At 43.2% G+C, this 21,357-nt stretch overlaps 1 pseudogene; it reads right to left on the reverse strand.

Moving 5' to 3' along the window:
* Window positions 1-21,357, reverse strand: part of LOC127924948 (protein eyes shut homolog) — a 167,370-nt pseudogene that overhangs the window by 56,373 nt on the left and 89,640 nt on the right.

The following is a 21,357-nucleotide window of genomic DNA, read 5'->3' on the forward strand; positions in this document are numbered from 1 at the left end:
ATAACATCACAACACTGTTCACTGTCTGTACCCTGTATAACATCACAACACTGTCTGTACCCTGTATAACATCACAACACTGTCTGTACCCTGTATAACATCACAACACTGTTCCCTGTCTGTACCCTGTATAACATCACAACACTGTTCACTGTCTGTCCCCTGTATAACATCACAACACTGTTCACTGTCTGTACCCTGTATAACATCACAACACTGTTCCCTGTCTGTACCCTGTATAACATCACAACACTGTCTGTACCCTGTATAACATCACAACACTGTTCCCTGTCTGTACCCTGTATAACATCACAACACTGTCTGTACCCTGTATAACATCACAACACTGTTCCCTGTCTGTACCCTGTATAACATCACAACACTGTCTGTACCCTGTATAACATCACAACACTGTTCCCTGTCTGTACCCTGTATAACATCACAACACTGTTCACTGTCTGTACCCTGTATAACATCACTGTCTGTACCCTGTATAACATCACTGTCTGTACCCTGTATAACATCACAACACTGTTCACTGTCTGTACCCTGTATAACATCACAACACTGTCTGTACCCTGTATAACATCACAACACTGTTCACTGTCTGTATCCTGTATAACATCACAACACTGTTCCCTGTCTGTACCCTGTATAACATCACAACACTGTCTGTACCCTGTATAACATCACAACACTGTTCCCTGTCTGTACCCTGTATAACATCACAACACTGTTCACTGTCTGTACCCTGTATAACATCACTGTCTGTACCCTGTATAACATCACAACACTGTTCACTGTCTGTACCCTGTATAACATCACAACACTGTTCACTGTCTGTACCCTGTATAACATCACAACACTGTTCACTGTCTGTACCCTGTATAACATCACAACACTGTTCACTGTCTGTACCCTGTATAACATCACAACACTGTTCCCTGTCTGTACCCTGTATAACATCACAACACTGTTCACTGTCTGTACCCTGTATAACATCACAACACTGTTCACTGTCTGTACCCTGTATAACATCACAACACTGTTCACTGTCTGTACCCTGTATAACATCACAACACTGTTCACTGTCTGTACCCTGTATAACATCACAACACTGTTCCCTGTCTGTACCCTGAATAACATCACAACACTGTTCACTGTCTGTACCCTGAATAACATCACAACACTGTTCCCTGTCTGTACCCTGTATAACATCACAACACTGTTCACTGTCTGTACCCTGTATAACATCACAACACTGTTCACTGTCTGTCCCCTGTATAACATCACAACACTGTTCACTGTCTGTACCCTGTATAACATCACAACACTGTTCCCTGTCTGTACCCTGTATAACATCACAACACTGTTCCCTGTCTGTACCCTGTATAACATCACAACACTGTTCACTGTCTGTACCCTGTATAACATCACAACACTGTCCCCTGTCTGTACCCTGTATAACATCACAACACTGTTCACTGTCTGTACCCTGTATAACATCACAACACTGTTCCCTGTTTGTACCCTGAATAACATCACAACACTGTTCACTGTCTGTACCCTGTATAACATCACAACACTGTTCCCTGTTTGTACCCTGAATAACATCACAACACTGTTCACTGTCTGTACCCTGAATAACATCACAACACTGTTCACTGTCTGTCCCCTGTATAACATCACAACACTGTTCTCTGTCTGTACCCTGAATAACATCACAACAATGTTCACTGTCTGTACCCTGAATAACATCACAACACTGTTCACTGTCTGTACCCTGAATAACATCTCAACACTGTTCACTGTCTGTACCCTGTATAACATCACAACACTGTTCACTGTCTGTACCCTGTATAACATCACAACACTGTTCCCTGTCTGTACCCTGTATAACATCACAACACTGTTCACTGTCTGTACCCTGTATAACATCACAACACTGTTCCCTGTCTGTACCCTGTATAACATCACAACACTGTTCCCTGTCTGTCCCCTGTATAACATCACAACACTGTTCACTGTCTGTCCCCTGTATAACATCACAACACTGTTCACTGTCTGTACCCTGTATAACATCACAACACTGTTCCCTGTCTGTACCCTGTATAACATCACAACACTGTTCACTGTCTGTACCCTGAATAACATCTCAACACTGTTCACTGTCTGTACCCTGAATAACATCACAACACTGTTCACTGTCTGTACCCTGTATAACATCACAACACTGTTCACTGACTGTACCCTGTATAACATCACAACACTGTTCACTGTCTGTACCCTGTATAACATCACAACACTGTTCACTGTCTGTACCCTGTATAACATCACAACACTGTTCACTGTCTGTACCCTGTATAACATCACAACACTGTCCCCTGTCTGTACCCTGTATAACATCACAACACTGTTCACTGTCTGTACCCTGTATAACATCACAACACTGTTCCCTGTTTGTACCCTGAATAACATCACAACACTGTTCACTGTCTGTACCCTGTATAACATCACAACACTGTTCCCTGTTTGTACCCTGAATAACATCACAACACTGTTCACTGTCTGTACCCTGAATAACATCACAACACTGTTCACTGTCTGTCCCCTGTATAACATCACAACACTGTTCTCTGTCTGTACCCTGAATAACATCACAACAATGTTCACTGTCTGTACCCTGAATAACATCACAACACTGTTCACTGTCTGTACCCTGAATAACATCTCAACACTGTTCACTGTCTGTACCCTGTATAACATCACAACACTGTTCACTGTCTGTACCTGTATAACATCACAACACTGTTCCTGTCTGTACCCTGTATAACATCACAACACTGTTCACTGTCTGTACCCTGTATAACATCACAACACTGTTCCCTGTCTGTACCCTGTATAACATCACAACACTGTTCCCTGTCTGTCCCCTGTATAACATCACAACACTGTTCACTGTCTGTCCCTGTATAACATCACAACACTGTTCACTGTCTGTACCCTGTATAACATCACAACACTGTTCCCTGTCTGTACCCTGTATAACATCACAACACTGTTCACTGTCTGTACCCTGAATAACATCTCAACACTGTTCACTGTCTGTACCCTGAATAACATCACAACACTGTTCACTGTCTGTACCCTGTATAACATCACAACACTGTTCACTGTCTGTACCCTGTATAACATCACAACACTGTTCACTGTCTGTACCCTGTATAACATCACAACACTGTTCACTGTCTGTACCCTGTATAACATCACAACACTGTTCACTGTCTGTACCCTGAATAACATCACAACACTGTTCACTGTCTGTACCCTGAATAACATCACAGCACTGTTCACTGTCTGTACCCTGTATAACATCACAACACTGTTCCCTGTCTGTACCCTGTATAACATCACAACACTGTTCACTGTCTGTACCCTGAATAACATCACAGCACTGTTCACTGTCTGTACCCTGTATAACATCACAGCACTGTTCACTGTCTGTACCCTGTATAACATCACAACACTGTTCCCTGTCTGTACCCTGTATAACATCACAACACTGTTCACTGTCTGTACCCTGAATAACATCTCAACACTGTTCACTGTCTGTACCCTGAATAACATCACAACACTGTTCCCTGTCTGTACCCTGTATAACATCACAACACTGTTCACTGTCTGTACCCTGTATAACATCACAACACTGTTCACTGTCTGTACCCTGAATAACATCACAACACTGTTCCCTGTCTGTACCCTGTATAACATCACAACACTGTTCACTGTCTGTACCCTGAATAACATCACAACACTGTTCACTGTCTGTCCCCTGTATAACATCACAACACTGTTCACTGTCTGTCCCCTGTATAACATCACAACACTGTTCCCTGTCTGTACCCTGAATAACATCACAACAATGTTCACTGTCTGTACCCTGAATAACATCACAACACTGTTCACTGTCTGTACCCTGAATAACATCTCAACACTGTTCACTGTCTGTACCCTGAATAACATCACAACACTGTTCACTGTCTGTACCCTGTATAACATCACAACACTGTTCACTGTCTGTACCCTGTATAACATCACAACACTGTCTGTACCCTGAATAACATCACAACACTGTTCACTGTCTGTACCCTGTATAACATCACAACACTGTTCACTGTCTGTACCCTGTATAACATCACAACACTGTCTGTACCCTGAATAACATCACAACACTGTTCACTGTCTGTACCCTGTATAACATCACAACACTGTTCACTGTCTGTACCCTGTATAACATCACAACACTGTTCCCTGTCTGTACCCTGTATAACATCACAACACTGTTCACTGTCTGTACCCTGAATAACATCACAACACTGTTCCCTGTCTGTACCCTGTATAACATCACAACACTGTTCACTGTCTGTACCCTGTATAACATCACAAACCTGTTCACTGTCTGTCCCCTGTATAACATCACAACACTGTTCACTGTCTGTACCCTGTATAACATCACAACACTGTTCACTGTCTGTACCCTGAATAACATCACAACACTGTTCACTGTCTGTACCCTGTATAACATCACAACACTGTTCACTGTCTGTCCCCTGTATAACATCACAACACTGTTCACTGTCTGTACCCTGAATAACATCACAACACTGTTCACTGTCTGTACCCTGAATAACATCACAGCACTGTTCACTGTCTGTACCCTGTATAACATCACAACACTGTTCCCTGTCTGTACCCTGTATAACATCACAACACTGTTCACTGTCTGTCCCCTGTATAACATCACAACACTGTTCACTGTCTGTACCCTGAATAACATCACAACACTGTTCACTGTCTGTACCCTGAATAACATCACAACACTGTTCACTGTCTGTACCCTGAATAACATCACAGCACTGTTCACTGTCTGTACCCTGTATAACATCACAACACTGTTCCCTGTCTGTACCCTGTATAACATCACAACACTGTTCACTGTCTGTACCCTGAATAACATCTCAACACTGTTCACTGTCTGTACCCTGAATAACATCACAACACTGTTCCCTGTCTGTACCCTGTATAACATCACAACACTGTTCACTGTCTGTACCCTGTATAACATCACAACACTGTTCACTGTCTGTACCCTGAATAACATCACAACACTGTTCCCTGTCTGTACCCTGTATAACATCACAACACTGTTCACTGTCTGTACCCTGAATAACATCACAACACTGTTCACTGTCTGTCCCCTGTATAACATCACAACACTGTTCACTGTCTGTCCCCTGTATAACATCACAACACTGTTCCCTGTCTGTACCCTGAATAACATCACAACAATGTTCACTGTCTGTACCCTGAATAACATCACAACACTGTTCACTGTCTGTACCCTGAATAACATCTCAACACTGTTCACTGTCTGTACCCTGAATAACATCACAACACTGTTCACTGTCTGTACCCTGTATAACATCACAACACTGTTCCCTGTCTGTACCCTGAATAACATCACAACACTGTTCACTGTCTGTACCCTGTATAACATCACAGCACTGTTCACTGTCTGTCCCCTGTATAACATCACAACACTGTTCACTGTCTGTACCCTGTATAACATCACAACACTGTTCACTGTCTGTACCCTGAATAACATCACAACACTGTTCACTGTCTGTACCCTGTATAACATCACAACACTGTTCCCTGTCTGTACCCTGTATAACATCACAACACTGTTCACTGTCTGTACCCTGTTGTTACGGATACAAGTATCCTGTGTGTGTATATATTGTGTGTGTGTTTTTCTTTTCTCTCCTTCTCCCCTCACAGGTGAAAATCATCACTCCCCAATCAGTCATCAATCAATCATCAATCAGAAGACACACCTCCTCCTGTTTCCTACCCAATCACAGTTCCTTTCTCCTTGGTTTAAAAACCCTGTCAGTTGTTTGCTCTAGAGCTCAATCTCTCTGTAAATGCCATATGTCTGTAGATCGCTCTGTTTCAACCTCTCCTACTGTGTCTCTCTATCTCTCTTTATGTATTGACCTATCTTTTGTTTGAGCACCTCCATAGCACTTTGTCATCACCTGTGAGTATTGTTTTGGTTATGGTGTTTGTTTGCTGGTGGGAAAAGGGGAAACCAAGACAAGTCGCCCATGGGCATACACTACCCGTAGGTAGACTTTGTTAAATACACTAGTTAGAACTGGGCGGACCACCCACTGTATTTTTGGTTAGTTAGTTAGCTATTGTTGAAATAAGCTAGTCTAGCTTAGGGGTGTATTTGAATACTTATTATTTATTTCCTTAGGTCCAGCTCAGCCCCTTTTCCTGCCCCCCCCCCCAACCCAACCCATTACTGCGTGTTTTCTAATAAACCATGTGCTTGACGGTAATTTAGTTGTCTGTGGTTATTTCGTTCTCAATTACTTTTTCACTTTTATAATTTGCATCAGTTATGTTACGGGTCTCGTTACCATCTCCCCTAGACTGTCGGGCCAAAAGGGATTCGTAACACCTGTATAACATCACAACACTGTTTACTGTCTGTACCCTGCATTAATCAAATCAAATCCAAGTTTATTTGTCACATGCGACGAATACAACAGGTATAGGTAGACCTTACAGTGAAATGCTGAATACAACAGGTATAGGTAGACCTTACAGTGAAATGCTGAATACAACAGGTATAGGTAGACCTTACAGTGAAATGCTGAATACAACAGGTATAGGTAGACCTTACAGTGAAATGCTGAATACAACAGGTATAGGTAGACCTTACAGTGAAATGCTGAATACAACAGGTATAGGTAGACCTTACAGTGAAATGCTTACTTACAGGCTCTAACCAATGGTGTGGAAAAAAAAGGAGTGTGTGTGTGTGTGTGTGTGTGTGTGTGTGTGTGTGTAGGTAAGTAAAGAAATAAAACAACAGTAAAAAGACATTTGAAAAAAAAGAGTAGCAAGGCTATATACAGACACCTGTTAGTCAGGCTTATTGGGGTAGTATGTACATGTAGGTATGGTTAAAGTGACTATGCATATATGATGAACAGAGAGTAGCAGTAGAGTAAAAAGAGGGGTTGGCGGGTGCTGGGAAACAATGCAGATAGTCCGGTTAGCCAACGTGCGGGAGCACTGGTTCGTCGGGCCAATTTAGGTAGTATGTACGTGAATGTATAGTTAGTGACTATGCATATAAGATAAAACCAGAGTAGCAGCAGCGTAAAAGAGGGGTTGGAGGGGTGGCCCACAATGCAAATAGTTTGGGGTAACCATTTGGTTACCTGTTCAGGAGTCTTATTGCTTGGGGGTAAAAACTGTTGAAGCCTTTTTGTCCTAGACTTGGCACTCCGGTACCGCTTGCCATGCGGTGGTAGAGAGAACAGTCTATGACTGGGGTGGGTGGGGTCTTTGACAATTTTTAGGGCCTTCATCTGACACCGCCTTGTGTTGAGGTCCTGGATGGCAGGCAGCTTTGCCCCAGTGATGTACTGGGCCGTACGCACTACCCTCTGAAGTGCCTTGCGGTCGGAGGCCGAGCAGTTGCCGTACCAGGCAGTAATGTAACCGGTCAGGATGCTCTCGATGTTGAAGCTGTAGAACCTTTTGAGTATCTCAGGACCCATGCCAAATCCTTTAGTTTCCTGAGGGTGAATAGGCTTTGACGTGCCCTCTTCACGACTGTCTTGGTGTGTTTGGACCAATCTAGTTTGTTGCTGATGTGGACACCAAGGAATTTGAAGCTCTCAACCTGCTCCACTACAACCCTATCGATGAGAACGGGGACGTGCTCGGTGCTCCTTTTCCTGTAGTCCACAATCATCTCCTTCGTCTTGGTTACATTGAGGGATAGGTTGTTATTCTGGCACCACCCGGCCAGGTCTCTGACCTCCTCCCTATAGGGTGTCTCGTCGTTGTCGGTGATCAGTCCTACCACTGTTGTGTCATCAGCAAACTTAATGATGGTGTTTGAGTCGTGCCTGGCCATGCAGTAGTGGGTGAACAGGGAGTACAGGAGGGGACTGAGCACGCACCTCTGGGGAGCTACAGTGTTGAGGATCAGTGTGGCAGATTTGTTTCTACCTACCCTCACCACCTGGGGGCGGCCTGTCAGGAAGTCCAGGATCCAGTTGCAGAGGGAGATGTTTAGTCCCAGGTTCCTTAGCTTGGTGATGAGCTTTGAGGGTACTATGGTGTTGAACGCTGAGCTGTAGTCAATGAACAACATTCTCACATCGGTGTTCCTTTTGTCCAGGTGGGAAAGGGCAGTGTGGAGTGCAATAGAGATTGCATCATCTGTGGATCTGTTTGGGCGGTATGCAAATTGGCATGGGTCTAGGGTTTCTGGGATAATGGTGTTCATGTGAGCCATTACCAGCCTTTCAAAGCACTTCATGGCTACGACTGTGAGTGCTACGGGTCTGTAGTCATTTAGGCAGGTTGCCTTTGTGTTCTTGGGCACAGGGACTATGGTGGTCTGCTTAAAGCATGTTGGTATTACAGACTCCATCAGGGACATGTAGAAAATGTCAGTGAAGACACCTGCCAGTTGGTCAGCACATGCCCAGAGCACACGTCCTGGTAATCCGTCTGGCCCCGCAGCCTTGTGTATGTTGACCTGTTTAAAGGTCTTACTCACGTCGGCTACGGAGAGCACACAGTCGTCCGGAACAGCTGATGCTCTCATGCATGCCTCAGTGTTGCTTGCTTCGAAGAGGGCATAGGAGTGATTTAGCTCGTCTGGTAGGCTCGTGTTACTGGGCAGATCGCGGCTCTGTTTCCCTTTATACTCTGTAATAGTTTGCCAGCCCTGCCACATCCGACGAGCGTTGGAGCCGGTGTAGTATGATTCAATCTTAGCCCTGTATTGGCGCTTTGTCTGTTTGATGCTTTGTCGCAGGGCATAGCGGGATTTCTTGTAAGCTTCCGGGTTAGAGTCCCGTACCTTGAAAGCGGCAGCTCTACCCTTTAGCTCAGTGCGAATGTAGCATGTAATCCATGTCTTCTGGTTGGGGTATGTACGTACAGTCACTGTGGGGACGACATCCTCAATGCACTTATTGATAAAGCCCGTGACTAATGTGGTGTATTCCTCAATGTCATCAGAAGAATCCCAGAACATGTTCAAGTCTGTGATAGCAAAGCATTCCTGTAGTTTAGCATCTGCTTCATCTGACCATTTTTTTATAGACCGAGTCACTGGGGCTTCCCGTTTAAATTTTTGCTTGGAAGCAGGAATCAGGAGGATAGAGTTATGGTCGGATTTACCAAATGGAGGGCGAGGGAGAGCTTTGTACGCGTCTCTGTGTGTGGAGTACAGGTGATCTAGAATAGTTTTTTCCCTCTGGTTGCACATTTAACATGTTGATAGAGATTTGGTAGAACTGATTTAAGTTTCCCTGCATTGAAGTCTCCGGCCACTAGGAGCGCCGCCTCTGGGTGAGTGGTTTCCGGTTTGCTTATTTCCTTATACAGCTGACTGAGTATGGTCTTAGTGCCAGCATCTGTCTGTGGTGGTAAATAAACAACCACGAAAAGTATAGCTGAGAACTCTCTAGGCAAGTAGTGTGGCCTGCAATTTATCACAATATCACAAAATCTAGAGACTTCCTTAGATTTCGTGCACCAGCTGTTGTTTACAAATATGCACAGACCGCCCCCCCTCGCCTTCCCGGAGTGTGCTGTTCTATCCTGCCGGTGCAGAGTGTATCCCGCTAGCTGAATATCTACGTCGCCATTCAGCCACGATTCCGTGAAGCATAGGATATTTACATAAATGGTGCCGGAGGAGATGGCCGCCGTTTTACGGTCTCCTAACCAATTGTGCTATTATGTAGGGGTTTTTAACATCACAACACTGTTCACTGTCTGTACCCTGTAGAACATCACAACACTGTTCACTGTCTGTCCCCTGTATAACATCACAACACTGTTCACTGTCTGTCCCCTGTAGAACATCACAACACTGTTCACTGTCTGTCCCCTGTAGAACATCACAACACTGTTCACTGTCTGTCCCCTGTATAACATCACAACACTGTTCCCTGTCTGTACCCTGTATAACATCACAACACTGTTCACTGTCTGTCCCCTGTATAACATCACAACACTGTTCCCTGTCTGTCCCCTGTAGAACATCACAACACTGTTCCCTGTCTGTACCCTGTATAACATCACAACACTGTTCACTGTCTGTCCCCTGTAGAACATCACAACACTGTTCACTGTCTGTACCCTGTATAACATCACAACACTGTTCACTGTCTGTCCCCTGTATAACATCACAACACTGTTCACTGTCTGTCCCCTGTATAACATCACAACACTGTTCACTGTCTGTACCCTGTATAACATCACAACACTGTTCACTGTCTGTACCCTGAATAACATCACAACACTGTTCACTGTCTGTACCCTGTATAACATCACAACACTGTTCACTGTCTGTCCCCTGTATAACATCACAACACTGTTCACTGTCTGTACCCTGTAGAACATCACAACACTGTTCACTGTCTGTCCCCTGTAGAACATCACAACACTGTTCACTGTCTGTCCCCTGTAGAACATCACAACACTGTTCACTGTCTGTATCCTGTATAACATCACAACACTGTTCACTGTCTGTACCCTGTATAACATCACAACACTGTTCACTGTCTGTACCCTGTATAACATCACAACACTGTTCCCTGTCTGTACCCTGTATAACATCACAACACTGTTCCCTGTCTGTACCCTGTATAACATCACAACACTGTTCCCTGTCTGTACCCTGTATAACATCACAACACTGTTCCCTGTCTGTACCCTGTATAACATCACAACACTGTTCACTCATGTCAGTGAAGACACCTGCCAGTTGGTCAGCACATGCCCAGAGCACACGTCCTGGTAATCCGTCTGGCCCCGCAGCCTTGTGTATGTTGACCTGTTTAAAGGTCTTACTCACGTCGGCTACGGAGAGCGTGATCACACAGTCGTCCGGAACAGCTGATGCTCTCATGCATGCCTCAGTGTTGCTTGCTTCGAAGAGGGCATAGGAGTGATTTAGCTCGTCTGGTAGGCTCGTGTTACTGGGCAGATCGCGGCTCTGTTTCCCTTTATACTCTGTAATAGTTTGCCAGCCCTGCCACATCCGACGAGCGTCGGAGCCGGTGTATTATGATTCAATCTTAGCCCTGTATTGGCGCTTTGTCTGTTTGATGCTTTGTCGCAGGGCATAGCGGGATTTCTTGTAAGCTTCCGGGTTAGAGTCCCGTACCTTGAAAGCGGCAGCTCTACCCTTTAGCTCAGTGCGAATGTAGCATGTAATCCATGTCTTCTGGTTGGGGTATGTACGTACAGTCACTGTGGGGATGACATCCTCAATGCACTTATTGATAAAGCCAGTGACTAATGTGGTGTATTCCTCAATGTCATCGGAAGAATCACGGAACATGTTCCAGTCTGTGATAGCAAAGCATTCCTGTAGTTTAGCATCTGCTTCATCTGACCATTTTTTTATAGACCGAGTCACTGGGGCTTCCCATTTAAATTTTTGCTTGGAAGCAGGAATCAGGAGGATAGAGTTATGGTCGGATTTACCAAATGGAGGGAGAGCTTTGTACGCGTCTCTGTGTGTGGAGTACAGGTGATCTAGAATAGTTTTTTCCCTCTGGTTGCACATTTAACATGTTGATAGAGATTTGGTAGAACTGATTTAAGTTTCCCTGCATTGAAGTCTCCGGCCACTAGGAGCGCCGCCTCTGGGTGAGTGGTTTCCGGTTTGCTTATTTCCTTATACAGCTGACTGAGTATGGTCTTAGTGCCAGCATCTGTCTGTGGTGGTAAATAAACAACCACGAAAAGTATAGCTGAGAACTCTCTAGGCAAGTAGTGTGGCCTGCAATTTATCACAATATCACAAAATCTAGAGACTTCCTTAGATTTCGTGCACCAGCTGTTGTTTACAAATATGCACAGACCGCCCCCCCTCGCCTTCCCGGAGTGTGCTGTTCTATCCTGCCGGTGCAGAGTGTATCCCGCTAGCTGAATATCTACGTCGCCATTCAGCCACGATTCCGTGAAGCATAGGATATTTACATAAATGGTGCCGGAGGAGATGGCCGCCGTTTTACGGTCTCCTAACCAATTGTGCTATTATGTAGGGGTTTTTAACATCACAACACTGTTCACTGTCTGTCCCCTGTAGAACATCACAACACTGTTCACTGTCTGTCCCCTGTATAACATCACAACACTGTTCACTGTCTGTCCCCTGTAGAACATCACAACACTGTTCACTGTCTGTACCCTGTATAACATCACAACACTGTTCACTGTCTGTCCCCTGTATAACATCACAACACTGTTCACTGTCTGTCCCCTGTAGAACATCACAACACTGTTCACTGTCTGTCCCCTGTAGAACATCACAACACTGTTCACTGTCTGTCCCCTGTAGAACATCACAACACTGTTCACTGTCTGTCCCCTGTAGAACATCACAACACTGTTCACTGTCTGTCCCCTGTATAACATCACAACACTGTTCACTGTCTGTCCCCTGTATAACATCACAACACTGTTCACTGTCTGTCCCCTGTATAACATCACAACACTGTTCACTGTCTGTACCCTGTATAACATCACAACACTGTTCACTGTCTGTACCCTGTATAACATCACAACACTGTTCACTGTCTGTCCCCTGTATAACATCACAACACTGTCTGTACCCTGTATAACATCACAACACTGTTCACTGTCTGTCCCCTGTATAACATCACAACACTGTTCACTGTCTGTACCCTGTATAACATCACAACACTGTTCACTGTCTGTACCCTGTATAACATCACAACACTGTTCACTGTCTGTACCCTGTATAACATCACAACACTGTCTGTACCCTGTATAACATCACAACACTGTTCACTGTCTGTCCCCTGTATAACATCACAACACTGTCTGTACCCTGTATAACATCACAACACTGTTCCCTGTCTGTCCCCTGTATAACATCACAACACTGTCTGTACCCTGTATAACATCACAACACTGTTCACTGTCTGTCCCCTGTATAACATCACAACACTGTTCACTGTCTGTACCCTGTATAACATCACAACACTGTTCACTGTCTGTACCCTGTATAACATCACAACACTGTCTGTACCCTGTATAACATCACAACACTGTTCCCTGTCTGTACCCTGTATAACATCACAACACTCTTCACTGTCTGTCCCCTGTATAACATCACGACACTCTTCACTGTCTGTCCCCTGTATAACATCACAACACTGTTCCCTGTCTGTACCCTGCAGAATTTACTCACTGCCCATGCAGTATTCTATGCAGGGTTATTTTTTATGATACAAGCTTCACTGTCATGAAGCAACTTGAACTTTAACCCCATAGCTAAACACTCAAGACTTCATACAATATCCAAACTGCCTCTGGAAGAAACATCAGCACAAGAACTGTTAGTTGGGAGCATCATGAAATGGGTTTCGATGGCCGAGTAACAGCACACAAGCCTAAGATCACCATGTGCAATGCCAAGCGTTGGCTGGAGTGGTGTAAAGCTCGCCATCATTGGACTCTGGAGCAGTCGCAAAGCATTCTCTGGAGTGAGGAACCACGATTCACTATCTGGCAGGCCGACGGACTATTCTGGGTTTGGTGGATGCCAGGAGAAATCTACCTGCCCCAATGCATACTGCTTACTGTAATGTTTGGTGGAGGAGGAATAATGGCCTGGGGCTGTTTTTCATGGTTCAGGTTGGCCCCTTTGTTCCAGTGAAGGGAAATCTTAACGCTACATCATACAATGACATTCTAGACGATTCTGTGCTTTCAACTTTGTGGCAACAGTTTGGGGAAGGCCCTTTCCTGTTTCAGCATGACAATGCCCTCATGCACAAAGCCAGGTCCATACAGAAATGGTTTGTCGAAATCGGTCTGGAAGAGCTCGACTGGCCTGCACAGAACTCTGACCTCAAATCCATCGAACACCGTTGGGATTAATTGGGGCGGCAGGGTGGTTAGAGCGTTGGACTAGTAACCTGAAGGTTGCAAGTTCAAACCCCCGAGCTGACAAGGTACAAATCTGTCGTTCTGCCCCTGAACAGGCAGTTAACCCACTGTTCCTAGGCCGTCATTGAAAATAAGAATTTGTTCTTAACTGAGTTGCCTAGTTAAATAAAGGTAAAATAAAATTAAAATTGGAATGCCGACTGCGAGCCAGCCCTAATCGGCCCAACATCAGTGCCTGACCTCAATAATGCGCTTGTGGCTGAATGGAAGCAAGTCCTCGCAGCAATGTTCCAACATCTAGTGGAAAGCCTTCCCAGAAGAGTGGGAAGAGTGTTATAGCAGCAAAGGGGGGTACCAACTGAATTCTAATTCTAACTGGACTATCAAGCAAGATGTATGATATATTTCAATCTATATTGATAAACTGAACAATTCTGTCACAAATTGTTGAAAAACAAATCTTAAAAATATTTGAAATTTCATTTTTTATCATCAACAACTTACTCCATAAATGTACTGTACAGATGTAGGGTCTTAATTTAAGACAGATTGCTACAGCAGCAACAGGACATGTGAATTATTATTATTATTATTATTATGTGGATTATACGGTTTTGTAGGGGTTGATAAATTATTCGTAAGGGGAAATCTAATTTTAAAGTGGAAATTACAAACTACAGAAGCCTTTTTAAACCTCAAACACAATACAAGTTTTAAATGTCCTGAATTGCAGGTTCTCATGCAACAGGGTGATCAAATTAAGATCCTACATTTGTAATCCGTCGTGTTTGAAAGGTAACATGTGTCCATGGGGAATTACCTTTTTCACAAATACATGTGACGTTCTGTCCATTCCCAGTCTCAGTGCAGGTCACCGTGCGTTCTTGGCATGTTCCTAGTGAGCAGAGGTCCATAACCACGGAACAATCTTCCCCTTGAAACCCTGCAACACCCAAACACACATAGAAATCAGACAGTTTCTTCCATCAAACAGACAATACAAGACACCTGAGGACAAAATGAAATAAAAATACAGCACCATGAACTCAATAACGAACATGACATGGAACACACTGTGCACCACATGCTCTACTTGGAGACAATTTCCTTCAAAATGTCCTTGTTAAGCTATGACTTGCCATTAAGTAAAGAAGAATGTACTACTCTGAAAAGTGGGACAATTTCCTTTCCATGAGGAAGCCAAGCCACTGTAACGTTAGGAATTCACAAAATTATTTTTAAAACACATTTATGTGTGTTTTATGTTTTATTAGTTACAGACATCCTTTCTGTAGTAGATTGACGTGAGTGACTCCTCTACCTGCTGCCCAGTATAGTAATAGAGTGAGTGACTCCTCTACCTGCTGCCCAGTATAGTAATAGAGTGAGTGACTCCTCTACCTGCTGCCCAGTATAGTAATAGAGTGAGTGACTCCTCACCTGCTGTATAGTAATAGAGTGAGTGACTCCTCTACCTGCTGCCCAGTATAGTAATAGAGTGAGTGACTCCTCTACCTGCTGCCCAGTATAGTAATAGAGTGAGTGACTCCTCTACCTGCTGCCCAGTATAGTAATAGAGTGAGTGATTCCTCTACCTGCTGCCCAGTATAGTAATAGAGTGAGTGACTCCTCTACCTGCTGCCCAGTATAGTAATAGAGGAGTGACTCCTCTACCTGCTGCCCAGTATAGTAATAGAGTGAGTGACTCCTCTACCTGCTGCCCAGTATAGTAATAGAGGGAGTGACTCCTCTACCTGCTGCCCAGTATAGTAATAGAGTGAGTGATTCCTCTACCTGCTGCCCAGTATAGTAATAGAGTGAGTGACTCCTCTACCTGCTGCCCAGTATAGTAATAGAGGGAGTGACTCCTCTACCTGCTGCCCAGTATAGTAATAGAGTGAGTGATTCCTCTACCTGCTGCCCAGTATAGTAATAGAGGAGTGACTCCTCTACCTGCTGCCCAGTATAGTAATAGAGGGAGTGACTCCTCTACCTGCTGCCCAGTATAGTAATAGAGTGAGTGATTCCTCTACCTGCTGCCCAGTATAGTAATAGAGGAGTGATTCCTCTACCTGCTGCCCAGTATAGTAATAGAGGGAGTGACTCCTCTACCTGCTGCCCAGTATAGTAATAGAGGGAGTGACTCCTCTACCTGCTGCCCAGTATAGTAATAGAGGGAGTGATTCCTCTACCTGCTGCCCAGTATAGTAATAGAGGGAGTGATTCCTCTACCTGCTGCCCAGTATAGTAATAGAGTGAGTGAGGCATCCTAAAGACCTGCTGCCCACTATCTATATCACATTTGTCTCCCGAAGCTTACAGTATCATTGAGTGACTCCTCTACCTGCTGCCCAGTATAGTAAAGAGTGAGTGACTCCTCTACCTGCTGCCCAATAATAGTAATAGGCTGGTAATATATCACAGCTCATAATGGAACAGAGTATGACTCCTCTGCCTGCTGGCCCAGTATAGTAAGTATAGTAATGTAGTGAGTGACTCCTCTACCAGAGACCAGTATAGTAATGAGAGTGAGTGCGCTCCTCTAGGGAATGCCCATTTATAGTAATAGAGTGAGTGACTCCTCTACCTGCTGCCCAGTATAGTAAAGATGTTGACTCCTCTGGAAACCTGCTATCCCAAATAGAAAGAGCCTACTGTAGTAAGAAGAAGATACAGACTGTGGCCTAAGTATAGTAATAGAGCCTACCTGGTGATCTCACCTGCTGCCCAGCTATCAAGTCAATAGAGTCATCAATGTCACCTCACCTGCTGCCCAGTATAGTGAGTCTATTAGTAACACTTTGCTGAGGAGATAATGGAATCATTGTCTACCTGCTGCCCTATAGTAATAGAGGAGTGTTGTTTAACCTGCTGCCCAGTATAGTAATAGAGGAGTGACTCCTCTACCAGAAGCTGCCCAGTATAGTAATCAAGGATTGATTCCTCCAATCTGCTCCCAGTATAGTAATATTTTGAGTGACTGAGTCTGTGTAAAAATAAAATAAAATAAAATGAGTTGGCATCGACAAAAGACCCATCTCTCCCTACTGATCTATATCACATTTGTCTTGAAGCAGAAGCAGCGCCTACATGTCATTGACAGCTGGGGCCACGTCAATAACTTTTTGTTCTGAATAAAACCCCAGCCGGATGTAACTGATACCTGGTCAATAATGCCAGACTCCAACAAAGTATGCATAAATAAGGCTGGCTAATATATCACAGCTCATAATGGAACAGAGTATGACCTTAATGAATGCCTGAATGGACCTCATTTACAATGTCAGCATCCCAAATGGCACCATATTCCCTATGTAGTGCACTACATTTGACCAGAGACCTATGGGCAATGAGTAGTGAGAAGTGCGCTTTGTAGGGAATAGGGAGCCATTTGAAACGCCTGAAAAAATCTCTCTCTGCTCCCAAATGGGTGCTCTAGACTACTGAGAGATAAAGATGTTGTCTAATTGGAAAACGTATCACAAATAGAAAGAGCCTACTGTAGTAAGAAGAAGATACAGACTGTGGCCTAATGTGTTTTCTGGACATTAAATAATCAATAGTAGCAGCTATCAAGTCAACAACATCTCACAATGTCACCTCACCGCTGCAAATGTTTGGCTTGGCTTGAGATTGAGTCTATTAGTAACACTTTGCTGAGGAGATAATGGAATCATTGTTAACATTGTACAACCTATAGGTAAATGATACACTTAGTGTTGTTTAACATGTGTAGTAGTGATTAACCTACGTTTACATGACGGCACACTGACAGCAGAAGACTGATCACAACTAACTATGTAGAGGATTCATTACTTCCTCCAATCTTCCACCAATTGCAGTGTTTGATTTACCATTTTGAAGCACTGAGTCTGTGTAAAAACAGCCAAAAATAAAATAAAATGTGTTGTTGACCATTAGAGATGTAGAGAATACAGAAATATTAGACTACTGTAGAGAATACAGCCACCATTAGACTTGAGACACAACAGCCAGCCATTAGACTACTTGATTTACTATAAACCATTTTCATGGATAACCTAATAGAACTGAGACATTATATTCAAGGCCAAATGGATGTCACATCAGTTCAACTACCCTGTAGAGAATGCTAACGACAGCTACTGACTCCAACAAAGTATTAGACAAGTGTTTAATAACCAATTGTGCTGTAGAGAATTCACCTGGAGGTTAATGTAGATGAAGGAATGTCACCATTAGACTACTGTAGAGTCTCAATTGCACCCTATTTCCCTACACAGTGTGCTACTTAGAGAATACAGAGCCCATTAGACTACTTTAGAGAATACTGATAAAAGTAGTGACTTAGGTTGGCATTTAGGACACAGAGAATACAGATGCATTAGACTACTGTAGAAATCTCCACCATTCAAGACTACTGTAGAGAATACAGCCACCATTAGACTACTGTAGAGAATACAGCCACCTACCCTAGAGAATACAGTGACTACTGTAGAGAATACAGCCACCATTAGACTACTGTAGAGAATACAGACACCATTAGACTACTGTAGAGAATACAGCCACCATTAGACTACTATAGAGAATACAGCCACCATTAGACTACTGTAGAGAATACAGCCACCATTAGACTACTGTAGAGAATACAGACACCATTAGACTACTGTAGAGAATACAGCCACCATTAGACTACTGTAGAGAATACAGACACCATTAGACTACTGTAGAGAATACAGACACCATTAGACTACTGTAGAGAATACAGCCACCATTAGACTACTGTAGAGAATACAGACACCATTAGACTACTGTAGAGAATACAGCCACCATTAGACTACTGTAGAGAATACAGCCACCATTAGACTACTGTAGAGAATACAGCCACCATTAGACTACTGTAGAGAATACAGCCACCATTAGACTACTGTAGAGAATACAGACACCATTAGACTACTGTAGAGAATACAGCCACCATTAGACTACTGTAGAGAATACAGACACCATTAGACTACTGTAGAGAATACAGCCACCATTAGACTACTGTAGAGAATACAGCCACCATTAGACTACTGTAGAGAATACAGCCACCATTAGACTACTGTAGAGAATACAGCCACCATTAGACTACTGTAGAGAATACAGACACCATTAGACTACTGTAGAGAATACAGCCACCATTAGACTACTGTAGAGAATACAGCCACCATTAGACTACTGTAGAGAATACAGCCACCATTCAGACTACTGTAGAGAATACAGACACCATTAGACTACTGTAGAGAATACAGACACCATTAGACTACTGTAGAGAATACAGACACCATTAGACTACTGTAGAGAATACAGACACCATTAGACTACTGTAGAGAATACAGACACCATTAGACTACTGTAGAGAATACAGACACCATTAGACTACTGTAGAGAATACAGACACCATTAGACTACTGTAGAGAATACAGCCACCATTAGACTACTGTAGAGAATACAGACACCATTAGACTACTGTAGAGAATACAGCCACCATTTGACTACTGTAGAGAATACAGACACCATTAGACTACTGTAGAGAATACAGCCACCATTAGACTACTGTAGAGAATACAGCCACCATTAGACTACTGTAGAGAATACAGACACCATTAGACTACTGTAGAGAATACAGACACCATTAGACTACTGTAGAGAATACAGACACCATTAGACTACTGTAGAGAATACAGACACCATTAGACTACTGTAGAGAATACAGACACCATTAGACTACTGTAGAGAATACAGACACCATTAGACTACTGTAGAGAATACAGCCACCGTTAGACTACTGTAGAGAATACAGACACCGTTAGACTACTGTAGAGAATACAGACACCGTTAGACTACTGTAGAGAATACAGCCACCGTTAGACTACTGTAGAGAATACAGCCACCGTTAGACTACTGTAGAGAATATAGACACCATTAGACTACTGTAGAGAATACAGCCACCATTAGACTACTGTAGAGAATACAGCCACCATTAGACTACTGTAGAGAATACAGCCACCATTAGACTACTGTAGAGAATACAGACACCATTAGACTACTGTAGAGAATACAGACACCATTAGACTACTGTAGAGAATACAGACACCATTAGACTACTGTAGAGAATACAGACACCATTAGACTACTGTAGAGAATACAGACACCATCAGACTACTGTAGAGAATACAGACACCATTAGACTACTGTAGAGAATACAGACACCATTAGACTACTGTAGAGAATACAGACACCATTATTAGACTACTGTAGAGAATACAGACACCATTAGACTACTGTAGAGAATACAGACACCATTAGACTACTGTAGAGAATACAGACACCATTAGACTACTGTAGAGAATACAGACACCATTAGACTACTGTAGAGAATACAGACACCATTAGACTACTGTAGAGAATACAGACACCATTAGACTACTGTAGAGAATACAGACACCATTAGACTACTGTAGAGAATACAGACACCATTAGACTACTGTAGAGAATACAGACACCATTAGACTACTGTAGAGAATACAGACACCATTAGACTACTGTAGAGAATACAGCCACCATTAGACTACTGTAGAGAATACAGACACCATTAGACTACTGTAGAGAATACAGCCACCATTAGACTACTGTAGAGAATACAGACACCATTAGACTACTGTAGAGAATACAGACACCATTAGACTACTGTAGAGAATACAGACACCATTAGACTACTGTAGAGAATACAGACACCATTAGACTACTGTAGAGAATACAGACACCATTAGACTACATAAGACTTTAGATAAAACAGCAAGTAACACCAAGAGCTACTAAAGAGATAATGCTTCATCGTAAACATAGTTTTTATAACCCATTCAATCTTTCAACCAATCATTCATATGTATTTGTAAAGCCCTTTTCACATCCGCAGATGTCACAAAGTGCTTATACAGAAACCCAGCCTAAAACCCCATAGAGCAAGCAATGTAGACATAGAAGCACGGTGGCTAGGAAGAACTCCATAGAAAGGCAGCAACCTAGGAAGAAACCTTGAGAGGAACCACGAGTGCTGAGTGATTAACTGTCAGTCATTTTTTGTTTTTTTAAAAACAACTAGTTAAAATTCAATTTTGTTTGTGTTTGTTTCTGTGAGCTCGATGTGTAGTTTCTGAAGAGATGAATCAGAGCTAGAAACGGAGACTGAGATAAGAGAGAACCCGCGATCGAGAGGGACAGAAAGCGGTTGATTCACGAGCCTGAAAATACATGATCTAAGTGATTGATAGTTGGTATTCCGCATTCATAAAAATA

The sequence above is a fragment of the Oncorhynchus keta genome, unplaced genomic scaffold (genome assembly GCF_023373465.1).
Source record: "Oncorhynchus keta strain PuntledgeMale-10-30-2019 unplaced genomic scaffold, Oket_V2 Un_contig_4789_pilon_pilon, whole genome shotgun sequence".
Taxonomy (NCBI): domain Eukaryota; kingdom Metazoa; phylum Chordata; class Actinopteri; order Salmoniformes; family Salmonidae; genus Oncorhynchus; species Oncorhynchus keta.